The 17,821-nt window shown below is 46.5% G+C and overlaps 1 protein-coding gene across 2 annotated transcripts in view; it reads right to left on the reverse strand.

The window, feature by feature from the left end:
* Nucleotides 1–6,334, reverse strand: part of PCGF2 (polycomb group ring finger 2) — a 33,278-nt gene extending 26,944 nt beyond the window's left edge. The window contains exon 1 of one of the 2 annotated variants that reach the window (XM_034755949.1): nt 6,130–6,334. The gene's annotated coding sequence lies outside the window, so the exon portion shown is untranslated. The remainder of the gene's footprint in view (nt 1–6,129) is intronic. The other variant, XM_034755948.1, reaches the window with a different exon arrangement.
* Nucleotides 6,335–17,821: the final 11,487 nt, after the last annotated feature.

Here is a 17,821-nt window from a genome sequence, read left to right on the forward strand (position 1 = left end):
CCAAGAAAATACAAGTTAAGAATCTCAAAAATGCTTGGAGATTTGGGGTGCTTTAATTTTGGGGGGTGTCCCAGCACTTTCTGAATATCAGACCCTTTTAAGGTATCTCAAGTCAGGCACCCAAAACCACTTGAAAATCTCAGTTAAAGTCAGTGTAGAGTCAAGAAGTCTTCACACGACCAGGGACTTTCGGAGTGAACATCCTCCTAATTTCTTTTTTTCTAAAAAACCCAAAACTTTTTGCCAAAAGACTAGAGTCCATTCTGCAGTATCCCTAAAAAAGCAACGTCTAAACCCCTTTCTCTCTGTCTGCCCCTCAGGTCAGAGTCTATATATTTCAAGATCCTTCATTCCCCCTGCGTCAAATCAGAAATGATGCTCTCTGGGGCTTTCCCCCTCAGATTAATAATAGCAACAACGACGACCATTAATTAATTAATTCATAAACCAGAAGACTCCAGTCTGAGATGGTTTTCACATGTGAGAGGGGCGCCTGGAACCTTTAGAACTAGTCCGACCTCCATAACATGAGAGTTGAAATTAGATAGATCTTTGCCTCTGGACCTACCAGTGACCCGTGAACCAACTTCTCAATGTTAAGGGCAGCTTTAAGGTATTCCCCCTTCCCCCACGATGGGGTCATTCAGAGAATTAAGCAGACGCGGGTGCGGCCCCCTTCCTCAAAACCAGGAAAATATTTGTACAGATGTAACCAAAACATTGGTGGCTGATCTTTTCTCTCCCTCCCTCCCCCCCCTCTCTCTCTCACACACACACACACACACACACACAACTTCCAAATTCACTGCAACTGTGGACAATTTTTATCTCCTATGGAAACATTCAAGACAGCATCTGACCATGAATGCAGCTTTATGCAGGCGAAGAGAAGCCTTTCCACAGACGGGCCCCAAAACTGGATTTGAGGAGGGGGGGAGAGGAAACAGTGAGTAATTGAGTGGAAAAGCCAGTCAGAGCAGCATTAGCCGGCTAGTCCTTCTTGCTTTCTCGGAGCTATAAATAAAAAATAAACCAGCCACCAAGTACCCCTACGCAGCTGAACAGAGCACTCCACGGTAGGTTAACCATCCCTTGTCCTTCAGGGCGAATGGAGGGGCAGGAGTACTTAGCAATTAGCTACAAAGGGCCGGATTCTGCTCTGATTTACCCATGTCTCCACGCAGAGTCAATGAAGTTGCTATAGATTTGGAGGAATAGAATTGAGCTTTTCTATATTTCAGGGAACAGGCGGCAGCTCAGAAACCCCTGCTATTAGAGTGTACATGTATCTGGATAATTAGGGTTTGTCCATAACAGGCAAAAGTTAAGACTTAAGAGCAGCTCGTGGAAATGCTGGCAGAAAACCCCAGGGGTGAATTCTAAGGCAGCAGGGAACTTTGTCAGAGCCAGCGAGCCCCGTTCTCCATCATGTCCTCAGAGAAAACTTCGATTGACTTCTTCAGCTTAGCCCAAATAGGATCGGGCCCCCTCGCTATGGCTTTTTAAATGTTGTTTGGGGGTTGTTTTATTCTTCACATTTTTTCTCTAAAGTTCTTCCAAGGAATTTGTATTAAAAAATCCAAGAGATCAAACTGGATCTTTTTTGCAGCCCTTGAGCTTCACGGTTGAAGGGAGGAGGTGTCATTTTCCTTTCCTTTTATTTTACTTTTCCCCCCTTTTCCCTTTTAAGTGCTTAATTTACTCAACAGAGCAGAACAGGACAGAATCAATAACAAATCTCATCTGACTGCTGCAGGTTTCTCCAGCCCCAGAAGAGGACTTGCTACAGAATCTAGCCCTGCCAGAAACAGTTGTGGGAATCCAGGGCAACATGTATTTGTTAGTAATTAAGTATTTTTCCAGTGAAAAACCCTTGGCATCACATCTGTTGGTGACAAGCATATTGGCTGCAACAGTCTGGAGAGGTTTGGAGGTTGAGTTGTGTTAGACACCACAATCAATGACGTGACAGCACATTCCCACAGTCCATCTGCCTGTGTAAATTACTGGCATGCAAAGAAGTGGTGTCAAATTTTCAAAAGAGGTGATGAGGGGTTCTGATTTTCAAGTGCTTAGCACCAGATTTTCCAAAGATCCCAGCTCAACTTTAGGCATCTTAATAAAGGCAAGATTTTCAAAAACAACAACAAAAAAGGGGGGGAGGGGGAGGTCCAGCACCCGGCATGACAAATTGGCCGCTTATTTTAGTGCCTCCATGAGAGCAGAGTTCTTTTGAAAATCTGGCGCAGAGCGCTCAGTGCAGGCTAATAGTGCAGTGAGGGTAGATACAGGTATCTGGAGTAAACTCGCTTTTTATTTTGGAAGACATGGACGGGGAGGAAGTGATGCTCCAATGGAAGACGATGGCAAAGCTCTGCTCTGCGCTTCAGTGGTAGCAAGGAACCACCCCTCTTAGTGCTCTCAGTAGCTGCTCGATCTCTCCCCAAAGGGCTGCTGTCACTTTTCAATCCATTTTTAGCGGTGGGCTAGCTTTTCGTGGGTTTCAGGGGGAGGTTCCTAGTCCGGGAGAACTTTTCTAATGATGATCGTTTAAAAATGAAGCGCCTCCGTGGAGGTAAAAAGGAATTTGGAATTTCCAGGTCTGATCTTGGCTTATTTGTGATATGATGTTATTTGTTTGTTTTGTCTTTCCACGCAGCATAGTTAATCATTATTAACAGACCAGGAGGTCTGAAGGCAGGAGTCGGCTAGGCCTGGGAATGAAAGCACCACCCTAGTGGGACTGTTCCAGCCACTGGGCCTTGAGAATTAGAGACACTTTAGGGGTTCCTTTGTTGAAATTGTTCCCAATACACATTGGAAAGGGGCGATTGGGGACAGGGTTTCAGGTGTGTGGTTGGCCAGCATCCGAAAGGAGGAGCCTAAGGGAAGGTGAGTCTATATTCCCAGATGGCAATTCGCGCCACCCGAAGGCAGGGGAAGGGGGTCTATGCACTATGCACATCAACCCAAGGGGTGAATCTCACATTCCCGGGAGTTCTTTTCCCCTGCTCCCAAGCTCGCCGGGGCAGCGGTTCGCCACTCCCAGCCGTTGCAGAGAAAGGAGACCGAATCTGCGGGGAGCAGGAGGACATTTCAAAGCCCCCCATAACTTCTAGACAGCTGTCACCCCCTCCTTCCTCTCTGCCCCAGCTAAGAAATAACCCCCAGGTCCCTCCGTTTGCATGTCATTCTAAAACTTGTCCAGGAAGCCGGGAAGCCCTCCAGCAATGGTACAACGTTCCAAGGCAGGAGGAATCCCCCAGACACAAGACACACACTCACACAACACCTCAAGCTGCGAAGCAGCGCTCACTGCACAAGATCAGCCTTGCGAACAACCAACCGAGGTGCAGACCTGCTGTTCGCAAAGAAGCGGAGCTCGCTGGCTCATACATGCTCTCTCTTCCCTACCCCCCAGCCCCCGCGCAGGGAGATCGCAGGGACTTGTCGGTACATGTAAACAAAGTGACAAAACGCTACTAGGTCTTGGTTTGTGGAAGTTTATATCCTCCTGCACTACCCCCTCTCCCGACTCCAGTGTGCGCAAGGGGGTGAAGGGAGGTTCCCAGGTCCGTTCTCAGCTCCCTATATGGAGCCATCCTGGGTCCTAAGACAACCCTCGAACCCACGCGAGAAAAGCCCCGTGGGTTGTCCCCTCCGCAGAGGAAGCACAAATACACCGACACCTCCCCGGCCACTAGATACGGTCCCAACGTTCTCCAATGGAACGGGGTTCCTTCCATTCACAAGTTGGATCCATCCCGCCTAAAGACCAGCCACGCGAGCACGACTCCTGGGACACTCTGCAAAGGATGGCGAACCTAGAACTCAGGGCTCCGATTTCCAAGGGCAAAACCAGTCCATTCCCCTCAAGAATTGGCTCACTACTACCAAAGCTTCCTTGACACGAGATTTCTCCCCTTCCTACCTCATCAATATCAAACAGAACATCAAACCCCTTTGCAGTGATTTTTTTTTGGTTACACAAGGGTTATTTCATGCATCTTTTTCTCCAAACAAAGCAGGCTTTGTGCGCAGACGCTCCATAATAATGATGATAATACAATCTGGGGTGAGGGAGGAATATTTCCAACACACAGCTCTCTGGAAGAGGTGATGGCTAAACTGGAGAAGGAGAAAGGGACCTCCATAATTATAAAACCTTCCCTCTATCCCACACATTCCCCTCCCCAAAATATATATATATGCCCTCCAGAGTTCCATAGACAAAGAGAAAGTAACTCTTTCATGGGAAGGGGAATATAGATAAATGTATCCATAGACCAGAACTCCCTCCTTGAATTCTGGAGGGAAAGGTATAGCAAGAGGGGCTTTTTCTCTTTGCATCTTGGAGGGGTTGGGAATTCTTTATTTTATTTGTTTATTTATTCTGTCCCAAAGTAAGGAGAATGGCCCCCTTTAATGAAAAAAGGCGAAATGGAAAAGGGGGGGAGGGAGAGCCACTTTCCTGCAAAACCCCCCCCCCTCCCTAAGCCAAGCTGTGGGCTCATTTTGATATTCTATTGCAATCTATTATTCATCAGGCATGGAGGGGCGATCCGCGCTAATTAGCTACGAGGTGTCCACACGTAGTTGGGGAGGGAGAAAGACAGAAAAGAAAAAAAGACCCTGGCGGGATCTAAATGGGTTTTTGTTTGTTTGTTTGTTTGCTTGGAGAGGGGGTCGCGGGTGAGATGAATTGCAAAGTGGATTTTAATTCCGACCTCTCCTTTCTCTCTTTCTGATGTAGGAAACTGAGCCCCATTCGGATAGCTTCGTTGGACTTCCATATTGATTCGCAAAACATCGCGACAATTAAAACCAAATGAAAGATGCCCCCCGCTCTCCCCAGCAGCTCCCCTGGACTCTGTTGCAACGACTTCACTCCCACCCCCTCCCCCACGAGGGGCTCCTGGCAAACCCCTGGTGGCCACCTCTATTTTATTTTGGAGCGGTGGGGGTGGCACATTATTTTGCTTTCTATGTATTTGTTTTTACACGAACGGCTGGGACCCAGATGACTTCGGGAATGACAGAATAACAAGGACCCCCTTCCTCCACACACACACACACACCCCTCTTCTCTCTGTCGGTCTCCTCTGGGGTTGGATCCCAGACCCTGGAATCCCCACCCAGCCCGAGGGGGGCGCATCGGCACAGTACAATCGCTGTCTCGTAAACTTGGGGGCCTTCCACACACACACACACACACACAAAACCTTCCCCACATTCATTTTCTGTCCAACCGTGGAGAAACCGCGCCATATTGCTCCAACATCTCAGTTCCTAAGACACCCCACCCCCACCCCCCAGCCACCCACGTCCATGCGCCCTTGGGCATGTCTTGCGCGCCCCTTGCCCTTTGCGCGCCTACAATGTGGAGATCCCCGGGGTGGGGTAGTTCCTCGGGGCTCTTGCGGGGGGAGGGTCGGGCTTGGCAGGGTGCTGTCAAAGCCGGTTCCCTCTCCCCAGACCCCCGACTCCCTTGCCCCCCCACACAGCGGGGCAGCCCCCGCCTGGCTGCCAGCCTCCCTGCGTCGGGGCCAAAGAAAAAGCGGGGGGGGGGGAAGAGAGAAGGGATCCAAAAAGTTAGGCGTGCCAATTGGAGAGAGAGAAGGAGGCGAGATCAGCGGCCGCTGCCAACAGCCAGCCGCCGGAGGAAGAAGCCAAGCGAGCGGGCACGGGGGAGCAGACACCCTCCCCGGCTGGGGGAGAGAGTGGAGAGGTTGCGGGAGGAGGGGGGTGAACTGCCATGTCTGGGGCGGGGAGGGGATCTCATGCAAATCCTCCCCCCCCTCCGGACCCTGCCAGAAAACCAGCAGCAGCAGCAGCACAAAGAGAAGGATAGGAAGTCAGGCAGGAGATGGATAGCAAATAAACCGATCGGCCATCTTGAAAGCAGAGAGAGAGAAAGAGAGAGAGCGGAAAAATAGAAAAGGAAGGAAGAAAAACCAACCCCCGAAAGCCAGAGGATGTCACAGAAGCCGAGGCAGGGAGCTTGCAGCATGGCCCGTAGACTCGAGTGCTTCCCGGGAGGGGGGCGGGAGGGAGAGATCTATTCCCTCCCCCTCCACCCCCCAACACCCCACAGGGCAAAAGGGATTGTAGGGGGAGCTGCGTCCCTACCTGATCCCGGATCTTTTCGGGGGGGGGCGAGCAGGGTTGGGAAAACAGCGAGCTCCCCCAAACCCCCCTTTCTTTCCTTTCCTTTTTTTTTGGTGCCAAAGCGGCGGAGCTGGAAGAAACGCGTCTGTGTAGCTGCTGATGGGATCTGATGGGAGGGGGGGGGGGCACAAAATGGCTTTTTTTTCCTTCCAGACAAGAGCTTGGCCCCGCCCCTTTTTGCCTCACGTGATCTCATTCCTTTAGGGTGTTTGCAAAGGGGCTGAGGTGCAAGGGGGGGAGACAAAAACTGAGATTTGTTCCCCCCCCCTTAGGCATCCGCCCCCCGGAGCATCCTGACAATACACAACCGGCGGCATCCACCGAGGCAAACCCCAGCCCAGAGACCCAGCCGCTGTCGGGAAAGCTACGAAACATGAGGTTCCAATCGGAACAAAAGCGGCTACGCTGTCCCCCCCGGGGGGGGGGGGGGGGGGGAAGAGGGGCAGGGGACTGGCAATCAATCGGAATCATAAGCGGGAAGAAATCGGTGGGAGGGAGGGGTCGCTGATGAGACCCGGCCCTTCTGCTCCCGGATTTTGCCGTTCATGTCTGGGGAAGGTGAAACAAAAATAGCAGATGATCTAGTGTCATAGCAAGTTCTGTTCTGTTTCGTTACAGTCTCCAAGCAAACGATTTTTTTTTTGCACCAGGAAAAAATATATGCGTGTGTGTATATCTATTCCTCCCCCTTGCTCTCCGCTTTGTATCCATTCACAGACCAGCGAGGCATTGCTTAGAGTACACCATGAAGGGAAATAGATTTAAAAGGCGGTGACATATCCTAGAAGGCAGAGACACGGGGATATTCCAGATTGTCCAGTTCTGCACACACACACACATCACACACACACACCGCACGTCTTTATTCTCCCTCCCAAACGACTGTTGCGGTCTCTCTTAAAACAAGAAACAGGCTCCCGAATAAAAGGAATCAAATCAAATAAAGCAAGGAAGCCAGGGATGAAATGAGACAATTTGAGGGATTTGTTGTGAAAGGACGTGGCTTTATTCTCGCCCCCCTCCCCCCGAACATTTTGATTCAAACCCAACGCATTAAGTTCCAAGCACAAAGACCCGCTGTCGACAACTTCGTGTGATTTCTTTGGAGACTATCTCCGCTGAAGTTTGGGAAAGTCCAGCCTTCAGAGACAAATAACCCGTCTCCTTCCCTGCATTTGTTTTTAAACCACAGAGGCAGGACTTCAGATTTTCTCCTCCCCCCCGTACCCCTTTTCACTGTTACCCTTTATAATTCTTACTACCATGCGACCATCCTTGTCGATACCAGATTTTCAAATATTCCCATTCGCTTCGTTTTGTTAGATCTGCCTCGTTTTCTAAAGACCTTTCCACTCCTTTATTTCTCCTTTCATTTTCTCCTTTGCCAAAGGGAGCGAGGGGGAGCGGGTTATCGGAGGGGAAGCAGGACTTCGACTTGCCTTGTCAATTTCATTCCCACCCGTGCTTGCGCCCCAAGCCGTCGGGGTCAGTTTTAGCCTTGTTCTCCACTTCGTGTCTTCATTGACAGGAGTGCAAAGGGACTGTACATGTGGTGGGGGTTTACATGAAGGCGTGAGGCGAAGGGCAGAACTGAATCAAGCTCTAGAATTACACACACTCACAAAGATGTATACACATAACACGTGTCGACGATATGTATTTAAACCCTCAAACATTAAGTGCCTATGATGACCAGGATACCCCTTTCAGCCTATTGTCTCGCTACATTTTTATGTGATTCCCACTGCATCAAAAAGTGTCACTTGTCCCTGTTTATTGGCTCTAGACTTCCCATGGTTGCGCTGTCAGATGGGGTGTTTGGTTTTCGATCTTAAACCAGAAGGCATCATCGCTTTCTATTTTGCAGCAGTAATCAGCGGAAGTTTGCTGTGAGGAGGCGCCAAATGCTGGCTAAGTGTATTTCTGGGCCTTGCGGTAACTTTATCTTGCCTCTTAAAACCTCAAAAGTTCTCTCTGTTGTTCCTTCTTTTTTTTTTCATGTGAGCAGCCAGGTTTTCTTGACGTCAACAGCTGACGTTGCTCTTGATCGAGTCTCTCCTGCACTTCCAGGTGCTCTCAGACGGGAGAAGACTTCAAAAAAGAAACGCAGATAAAAGAGAGAAAAAAAAAGCAAAGATTCAGAAAATAAAGTCTACCCCCCACCCCAAACTCCTCTCCCCACGACTCCTAAAAAAGAAATTGACACGAGTACATTTTAACATTTGACGAGCTGGAAAGTTTTTGTTGGCAAAATTAGAACGACACGTCCCAGTTGACTGCAGAATCGAGCACCAGAATCTAGCATGGTGTCCTTTTCCTGAACATATTCTGGACGAGAAAGTACTTCAGAATAAAACTCATATTTTTTTAATTAAGGTCACTTCCATAACAAAGGATTTTTTTTTCTGGTTGGCCAAAACCACCAGTTTAGGAACTTGCATATGATTATACATTTGTTGCTAACTCTTTAATAAGCTTTATAATAGAAAAGTAACTGGTTCACATCTATTTTATTTCAGTCTCTCGTGTTTTTATTTATGACCGAGAGAAATAATATGCCGAGGCAACAATTCTATCAAAACAGTATCTAAACCACTTTAGCCCACAGCATCTACTTTCTTTCTCTTGAAAAGGGGGGAAATATAATTCATTTGTCAAATTAGCCCCGCGTACAAATAATCATGGCATGGCACCTGATTAGTGGGATGGATTTTTTTAGGATCTTTGTAAGGGAATTTACATATTGACGTCACATGCGTTTAGGGAAAGGTTGAGCAAGCTAATGCCAGCATAAATATGACATTTTAATAAGCAGGCTAAATGAAAATCTATTGCAAGGGTTCTCAAACTGGGGGTCGTGACCCCCCCAGGGGGTCGCGAGATTATTACCTGGGGGGTCGCGAGCTGTCAGCCTCCACCCAAAACCCCGCTTCACCTCCAGCATTTACAACAGTGTTAAATGTTTTAAAAAGTGGTTTTAATTTATAAGAGGGGTCGCCCTCCGAGGCTTGCTGTGTGAAAGGGGTCACCAGTAGAAAAGTTTGAGAACCCCTGATCTATTGTGATCAGAACTCTGTGTCAGATCTGTAGCATACCCTGTTCATTCCTCTTTTTTTTATTTGTAAAACTTACCATTGGTTGGCAGATCTGGTCGTTAGATTCAGCTGTGTTATCATTTAAGCTCTGATGGGTGACCTAAAGGCAAGGGTATCAGGGGGTAGCCGTATTAGTCTGTATCCACAAAAACCGGACTCCTTGTTGATTTTCTAAAGGAAAGGTGCTTTTCCCCTCTCGTCAGTTTTCTCTTGCATTTGTCTATCTAATGAGACCAACAAGCCAATGTATTTCTCTCTCGCCGTTTACATATATATGTGCATCTCACTATAGAAGAGAACACTTTTTTTTTTTTTTTGTCACAGGACTGCAGAAAGTTAGCGGACCCCCCCCTACCCGCCGTCCCCCCAATAAACAGAGACACTGTCGGTTATTTTTTTAGCATTAATCTCTTGTAGGATTGAAAAAAAAAACAAGGTAAGCAACAGACTGGCGTCTGCCGTAAGCAGCTTTTATTATTGTCATTAGTATGTGGGGGAGAGAGAGGAAAATCATGTTCGTCTCTAGGGGTTGCCGGAGTAGAAACGTGCGGAGAAAGATACAGATCTCGTCATGTTCACTTTCTCGGCGGTATCCACAGGATGCATGAGTGGGGTGGAGTCTTTCTCTCTCTTTTTTTAGGGCGGGGGGGCGGTTCTCCACACAGGGGGAGCTGCACACTGAACGGATGCTTCTTTCATCCATTGACTCTCTGGCTGTGTCTTTACCGTTTCATGAAACGCAGACTCCTTCTTCTAGCTCGTGTGCTGTGTCTCACAGCCGCTTCCCCAGACGCACACCCAGGCGCTCCTGCCAAACGCGCCCTTGACTTCGAAATCTGCGCTGGTTTCATTCCCGGGCTACAGAGACCCTGCAAAGACAACCCCACCACGCCTTGGGATCACACGGCCACTGGCCTAGCCTGCCACGTGCGTTGTCCACGTGCAAGCGGCTTGGGGTACCCACCTGACCTGCCTGCAAACCAGCCCTCGCTGCGATTTAAAGCCACAGCCGCTACCGGCATATTGGCTCTCTCGGAACATATCGAGTTGTAACTTTGCATCGTGCCTCCTTGAGTCTATAGACACACATTACACAACACGCTCTCTCTCCCCCGCACCACCCCCACCACACACACACACACACACACAGAGGCTGCTTGCTGGCGCGACGGTCTGTAGATCTAAAATAAAGGCAATAAACCTCTAACTGTATGATTTATTGTTCACAGCCTGCCCGGGCTACAGAAAACGGTTTCCCTTTGCCTCGCTGGATGGTTCCTTGAGAGCTCTGGCCAGAGCTGTGTCTGGGTTTTTTTTTATGATGATTATATATAGACGTGAGGCTCTGGGTCTTCTTCCTCCGTTGTTGCCTGTCTAGACTCATCCCTCCGTCCCCATCAATGGCGGCTGGGGGAAGGGAGGAGGCTCTGGGAGGTCTTAGCAGACTCAGCTCTCGAGTCCAGGGAAATCGCTGGCGTGGGATGGAGTCACGCGTGTATGTCGGGGAGGGGGTTGGAATTCGGAGGCTCCATGGGATTCAGTCGGGCTCCGCTTACAATGAAACACCTTGATTGGCCATTCTCTCAATTAGCAGCCCCGCCACAATTAGCAAAACATAACACGGTATTTAACGGGGCTTTAGGGCGTTCGCTTCCTTACAAGCCCGAACTGCGGTGGCCGATTGGCTTTCGGGTGCGGGATCCCCGCTGCGGATGGGAACCGAATGGAAATCGGTTCCAAGGAAAGACCCAGAGAAGGCTTAGGAAGCGAAGCGGGCTCTGCAGTCGGTGTCCATCTCCTTAGTCTGCGCGAGGCGCCAGGCTTGGGGCAGACCCATCTCTAAAAACTACCCTGCCCGTGTTGCAGGTTGATTTCAAACAACACCGGTTTTAGGGACGGGGGAGTAGGCACCCCATGTGCTGCACAGCTAGTGTAAACGGACATAACATTTTTTTTCTTACCCGCTGAGGATCTAACCAAAGGTTGCTTGCATGTTTGTAGTGAATCTCTCTCTCTCCATCCCCATCCACCCCCATCTATCTTTCTTTCCATTCTTTCCTAACATCGCTAAATGTATTAATTTTCCCTCATGTGGGAACTGTGTCTTCTCGTTCTCTCTCATAGATTAAATTGCAGCCATATAGTATAAATCGCTCTGGATAAAATATCTTTTCAAAGGGAGATTGGTAAACGGGGTGAGTTCAGACTGCACCAGACCCAGTCTGCCGGTTCCCCTCCTGCTCTCTGGGGTGCCGGGAGCCAGCAATGCGAGTCGCTTTTTAAATAGTTTACTATTGTCTTAACTCCATCCATACTTTGGAGAGGTGCTAAGATCCCCGGATAGCCCATCTTCCCCCGCCATACACAGAGACCCTGGGCACAGGAAAGAAGCCAAGAACTAAGGTTTTAGTCTCGGTCCTGCTGTCCACGTAATTTCTCCCCAGTTTGAGGAGCTGGTGCCCTGAGATGGGAAACTGCACGTAAAGCGACTCTGCGATGTCCAGGGAGAGGTGCTGGGATGCGATGCATGGGCGGAGGGAGTGGGGGGAGAGAGAGAGAGCTGCAAAAGGCATTTGGCCAGATCCTGAGAGGTATGAAAGTCCGCGAAGAGAAGCAGGAGCTACGGGACAAAGTGGTGGTTGGTTGCCCCATCCAACCCTGAACTTTCCCCTGAGGCAAACTCAGAGAGTCTGTATGAAATAAACAAATTCAATGAAATAAACAAGCAAGGAAACAAACATCCAAACATCTAAGCTAGGTGACGGCTGTTTTCCTCCTCTGCTGTCACTCCGAAAACAGGGGTCGGAGGCTGGTCGGAGGGAGCGGGGAGTGAGAGGAGAGATAAGGCTAACGATACTATTCTCCCTTGATTCCTCTATGAATATTTCATAGAGCAGAGCTGTATCTGGGTGTACACAAACCTGTGTCCATAATATATAAATATATAGGCGTTATCACACAGTCGTAAACATACCACGCACACACATTCCTTACCGCTTGCTAAAGCGACCAAGTATCAACTCCCCAATTTATAGGCAGTGGTTTGTTTTTCTTTCTTTACTGCCCTAGTTAAACCGGTTAGATTATGGTTCTAAACCACGGTACACGTGGGGACAAGAAACACATCCCAACGCTGTCGCTCCATAAAGTTGTTAAAGGGTTTAATGACAGGGCTGTTTGGAAACAGATTCGTGTACAGGTGAGCATGGGGCAGTTTGAACTAAAGCTCTGTCCTGGATCGTTGCCGAGACACGGTCTTTGGAGTCTACTTTCCTCTGTAATTGGCCATCCTGATTATCACCACAAAAGTTTTTTTTTCCTGCTGATAATAGGTCATCTTCATTAATTAGCCTCTTAGAGCTGGTATGGCATCTTCTCTTTACGTATATATATATACTCTTATTATATGTTCCATTCTATGCATCCGATGAAGTGGGTTTTAGCCCACGGAAGCTTATGCTCAAATAATTTTTTTAGTCTCCAAGGTGCCACAGGTCCTCCTGTTCATTTGAGCCCCTTCCCCGTGGCATCTGGACACAATGCTGCTGCTTCTCGTGTTCTAGTTCTTTTAGGGCACCAGTTGCCTGTTTAGAAGGCAAATCGAAATAAAGCAACCGCCCAATCTGCAAATGTCCGGGCCAGATCCTGCTCCCATTGAAGTAAATGACAAAGCCCTCATTGGCTTCAACGGGTGCAGGATCGAGGCCCTCTTTCTTCTGGACCCGTGGCTCCAAATGGGAAATGAAAACCTCCTCAGTGGCTTATTCCGAGCAACATGGAGTGTTATACCAACTGCTTGGGAGAGTGTCCCCCTGTCACTGTTCACCATCTGACAAAGGAACGAAACCCTAATGACTCTTTAAAAAGTCTTACGGAAAACACAGAGAGAACATGAAAAACAAGGGTTTCCTGATCTGGTGACAGAAATCTTTAACATTCTCTCTCTCTCTCTCTCACACACACACACTCTCTCTCTCTCTCACACACACACACCTTTCTCTCTCTGTTACACACATAGCCACATACACTCGCGAGGTCATATCTCAAAGACACTGGCACCTGCAGGTGGCCTGCTGCGAAATCCATTCCAACCGGTCCTTCCTCCTAAGAGACTGGTAGGGTTCCACTCAGTTGCCAACTCGACATTTTTGGTGGCTTCTGGCAAGTCGGCCTCATCGATCTATGCCCATCACTGCAAACTGGCAGAGACAAACTGCAAGGAAAGTCACCCACCCAGCCAGTCTCCTTGTTAATGCTCTCCTTCAGCTTCCGAATAGCAATCATCTTTCAGGAAGCTGAGGGGTGTGGGTGTGATCGAATCTAATCCAGTTTGATGGACAAATAGATAGAACTAGACAATGATATAAACACGTTTCATACACGTGTGTTTATATATAATCATCTCATTATACTTATGCACATATCAAAGTTTCCAGTTGGATCTTCAAGCTTCCTTGGTTGCTCTCATTGGTGCTGGTATATATTATATATTGTATGTTGTATATAGCACATTATTATACACACACATATATAGAAAGGGAGTGTGTGTGTTTCTGTGTCTGTACTCACACACACATCATAACTATCCGTCTAGCTATGCACACACAAGTTAAATATATTGTCTAGCTTTCTGTATAGATGGATCTATAGCTAGATAATGTTATATACACAGATACATATAATTGATGTGTGTGTACTTAGCTAAATATGGTATGTGATGTGTGTATATATGATATACACATGATATATAGAAAGGGTGCGTGTGTATCTACATCATGCATATTTATCTGTACACATATATCATATCTATCTATACACACTACATACATGTATCTGTGTATATAACATTATCTAACTCTATATCTGTCTACACAGAAAGCAAGCTCCGATTACATGAGGCACAACTATATTTATAATGCCCACGCACACACATCTTTGTGTATCTATGTACATCATTGTTTTCCAATCCAGTCTAGCTAGATGGACAAATAGCTACAATTAGACAATTACATGACTACATGTTATAACATGTTTGCTTGTCTATAATCATCTCATTCTACCTATGCACACACAAATGTTTGCAAATGGGTCTTCAAGATTCTCAGTTGCTTTCACTGATGTCTACAATATAGAGTATATTATTACACACACACACACACACACACACACACACACACACACACACACACATATATATATAGAAAAGGAATGTGTGTGTGCATCATATGTATTTATCTATCTATCAAACATATATTTATCTAAGTACACACACATATCTATCTATCACACATATATTTATCTAAGTACACACACCTATCTATCTATCAAACATCTATTTATCTAAGTACACACACATATCTATCTATCACACATATATTTATCTAAGTACACACACATATCTATCTATCAAACATATATTTATCTAAGTACACAAGACAGGTGTATGTATCTGTGTATATAACATTAGCTAGCTATGTATTTCTCTATACAGAAAGCTAGCTCAGATTACATGAGACACAATATATTTAACACATCTTTGTGTATCTAGATGCATAATTTTTGCCTCTCTTCCCCCTCCCCCCAAATAATTCCTGTTGTGGCTCTGTCAGTCACTAAAAAAACATCATAAATTAGCAGAACTGCTTTTTGTTCGGTTCCCTAATCTCTCTGCCCGTGATTTCCCTATTTGCTGGCAAAATGCGCATTCAATCGCAGGAGCCCATTGGCTGGATTTAGATCGCTGATGCCGTCTTCCGCCCAATCAGGGTCCAAGCGCGGGCACCTCTTGGAACCGGCCCTTCCTCTTACTAAATATGGCTCTATTTTTGTAAGGCGAGTGGCTGCTGTTGGTCTGCTTTGTTCCTCACTCCTGCTGCCTGCTGGCTGAAAAGAAAGAACGTGTTAATTTTAAAAACAACCCAGTAAGGGGGACAGTAAGAGGCGGGTATATTTGATCTCTCTCTTCATTTGGGAGGGAAACAATAAGGACAGTGGATGAAGAATTACTGACTTCGATGCTTCAGCTATCCAAAGCAAGAAAAGCCACTGAAGATCCTTCTCCAGACTTTCCCACCGAGTCTCAAAGAGTCCAATACAATCAAGGGGTCTCATTCCTGGCGTTGAGGAGACTTTCTTAATAGTGTGTGTGATGGGAGGAGTGGGGGTATGGTGTTGTGTTGTGTGGGATTTTGTGTGTTTGTGTTTCTGTGTTCTGTGTGTATATTTCTGTGTCTGTGTTTGTGAGGTGTTTTGTGTATGTTTCTGTGTGTGTGTTTGTGTTTGTTCTGTGTGTATATTTCTGTGTTTGTGAGGTGTTTTGTGTATGTTTCTGTGTGTGTGTTTGTGTTTGTTCTGTGTGTATATCTCTGTGTCCGTGTTTGTGAGGTGGTTTGTGTATGTTTGTGTTTCTGTGTTCTCTGTGTATATTTCTGTGTCTGTGTTTGTGAGGTGTTTTGTGTATGTTTGTGTGTTTGTGTTTGTTCTGTGTGTATATTTCTGTGTCTGTGTTTGTGAGGTGTTTTGTGTATGTTTCTGTGTGTGTGTGTTTGTGTTTGTTCTGTGTGTATGTTTGTGAGGTGTTTTGTGTGTTTGTGTGTGTGTGTTTGTTCTGTGTGTATATTTCTGTGTCTATGTTTGTGAGGTGTTTTGTGTATGTTTGTGTGTGTTCTGTGTGTATATTTCTGTGTCTGTGTTTGTGAGGTGTTTTGTGTATGTTTCTGTGTGTGTGTGTTTGTGTTTGTTCTGTGTGTATGTTTGTGAGGTGTTTTGTGTGTTTGTGTGTGTGTGTTTGTTCTGTGTGTATATTTCTGTGTCTATGTTTGTGAGGTGTTTTGTGTATGTTTGTGTGTGTTCTGTGTGTATATTTCTGTGTCTGTGTTTGTGAGGTGTTTTGTGTATGTTTCTGTGTGTGTTTTATGGGCTGTCTATCAGAGTCGATGATTTGTGTGTGTTGGTGTTTTATGTGCGTGTGTGTCCTTGTGAGTGTGTGCATTCAATTGTTCAAGGTTCTCCCAGGAATTAGTTTTCAAGGATTGTCTCGGAAATATTTGCCATACGGTCTCCAGGATGAGCATCGGGCCATTTCTTTCATATCCTGTTTACCACAAGCAGGAGGAGAATTTGCCAATTTCTCTGAGACAGATTCTTCCAGCTTTCCTTACAGTGCTCCGGATTGACACCGGTGTGAGAGAAGACAAGATTTGGATTTGCCCCTAGTCTGATCTGTGGAAAGAGGAGCTACTAACACCGTGGAAACAAACACTAGGGTTGAAATCCTGACCCACTGAAGTCAATGGGAGATTTTCCCACTTACTTAACTGGTGCAAGGATTTCGCTCAACCTGGAGAGGTGTAGGTAAATGACAGAGAGATCTGGTTCCTCATAGGAACAAGAGATCATTCACCTTGTCCCATCTTCATCTTGTATCTACAACTAATTATTCTATCAAACTCAATTTTAAATAAACCTTTGTTATTTGCTTCTATATCACACTTCCCATTCTGTATGGGGGAAAATCATACATTCTATATGCTTCCTTCATCGTGTGTGTGTGTGTGTGTTTATTTAATTGAAAAAATATTGTAATGTACTTATATCTCCTCCCTGATCTCTCTCTGACCGCTCCCTCTGGAGGGATAGAACTGAATCTACTTGATAAATAAAAAGGGCTCTTAATTATGTTTAATTAGGGGCTCCATTTCTCAGTTCATATCCAGGCAAAATTCCGTGGGAGTTTTTCCTCTGAATCAGGATTTCAGGATCGGGCCCATAATATGTTTCAGTCAGTACGGAATCTGGGTAAGGTTCCAGGAGCAGGCGAATTGAAAGAGAAAGAAATCCGTATATAAGAAAGCACCGAGGTCGAAATTACTCTAAATAGGGAGCAACATATCCAGGAAATAAAGCCCAGACGAAAAAGGGGATCTGTCATCTCGTGTTATTGCAGTCTGTCTCCCAAACAGAGTGAGTTATCCAGGTAGATAGATATGTGTGCGTGTGTGTGTGCGTGTGTGTGTGCTCTGAGCACATAAACACGTGTTCTACATACTGTCTAAAGCCCCGATCCTGCAAACCTTTACGCACGTGGTTAAGTTTACCACTGCGAGTAAAGTTAAGCACGTGCGTAAGTGTGCAAACATGTATCAGAGCCTAAATCCCTTGTGCCAATCCCATTCTGCCACCAGGATCCATACTAAAGGCACCAGGAGAATCCAAAAGTAACACAGTGAAGGTACACACATTGCTTTCTACTTTTTTTTTAATTTCACCCACGCGCTGAAATAAAAAATTGGCTGAGGAATAACTAAGCGCGGGCGCGGGCAAAGAGCAAAACACGCTCCGTTCGTCTCGAGGCCATGGGGCTAGTCACTCCTCTTGGGAAAAGATACAGAGCAATTCTAAAGGGTGAATCAAAGAGTTGCTTTATTCGTGCGCACCCTGTGTGCATAGCAAACTATCCATGCCCATAGACATGGACATATGTGTTATGGAATCTAGCTAGTCCACTGCAGATATTTGCACAGACACTTGGCTAGAAGGACAGATAGATCAAGAACTCA

The sequence above is a fragment of the Trachemys scripta genome, chromosome 23 (genome assembly GCF_013100865.1).
Source record: "Trachemys scripta elegans isolate TJP31775 chromosome 23, CAS_Tse_1.0, whole genome shotgun sequence".
Taxonomy (NCBI): Eukaryota; Metazoa; Chordata; order Testudines; family Emydidae; genus Trachemys; species Trachemys scripta.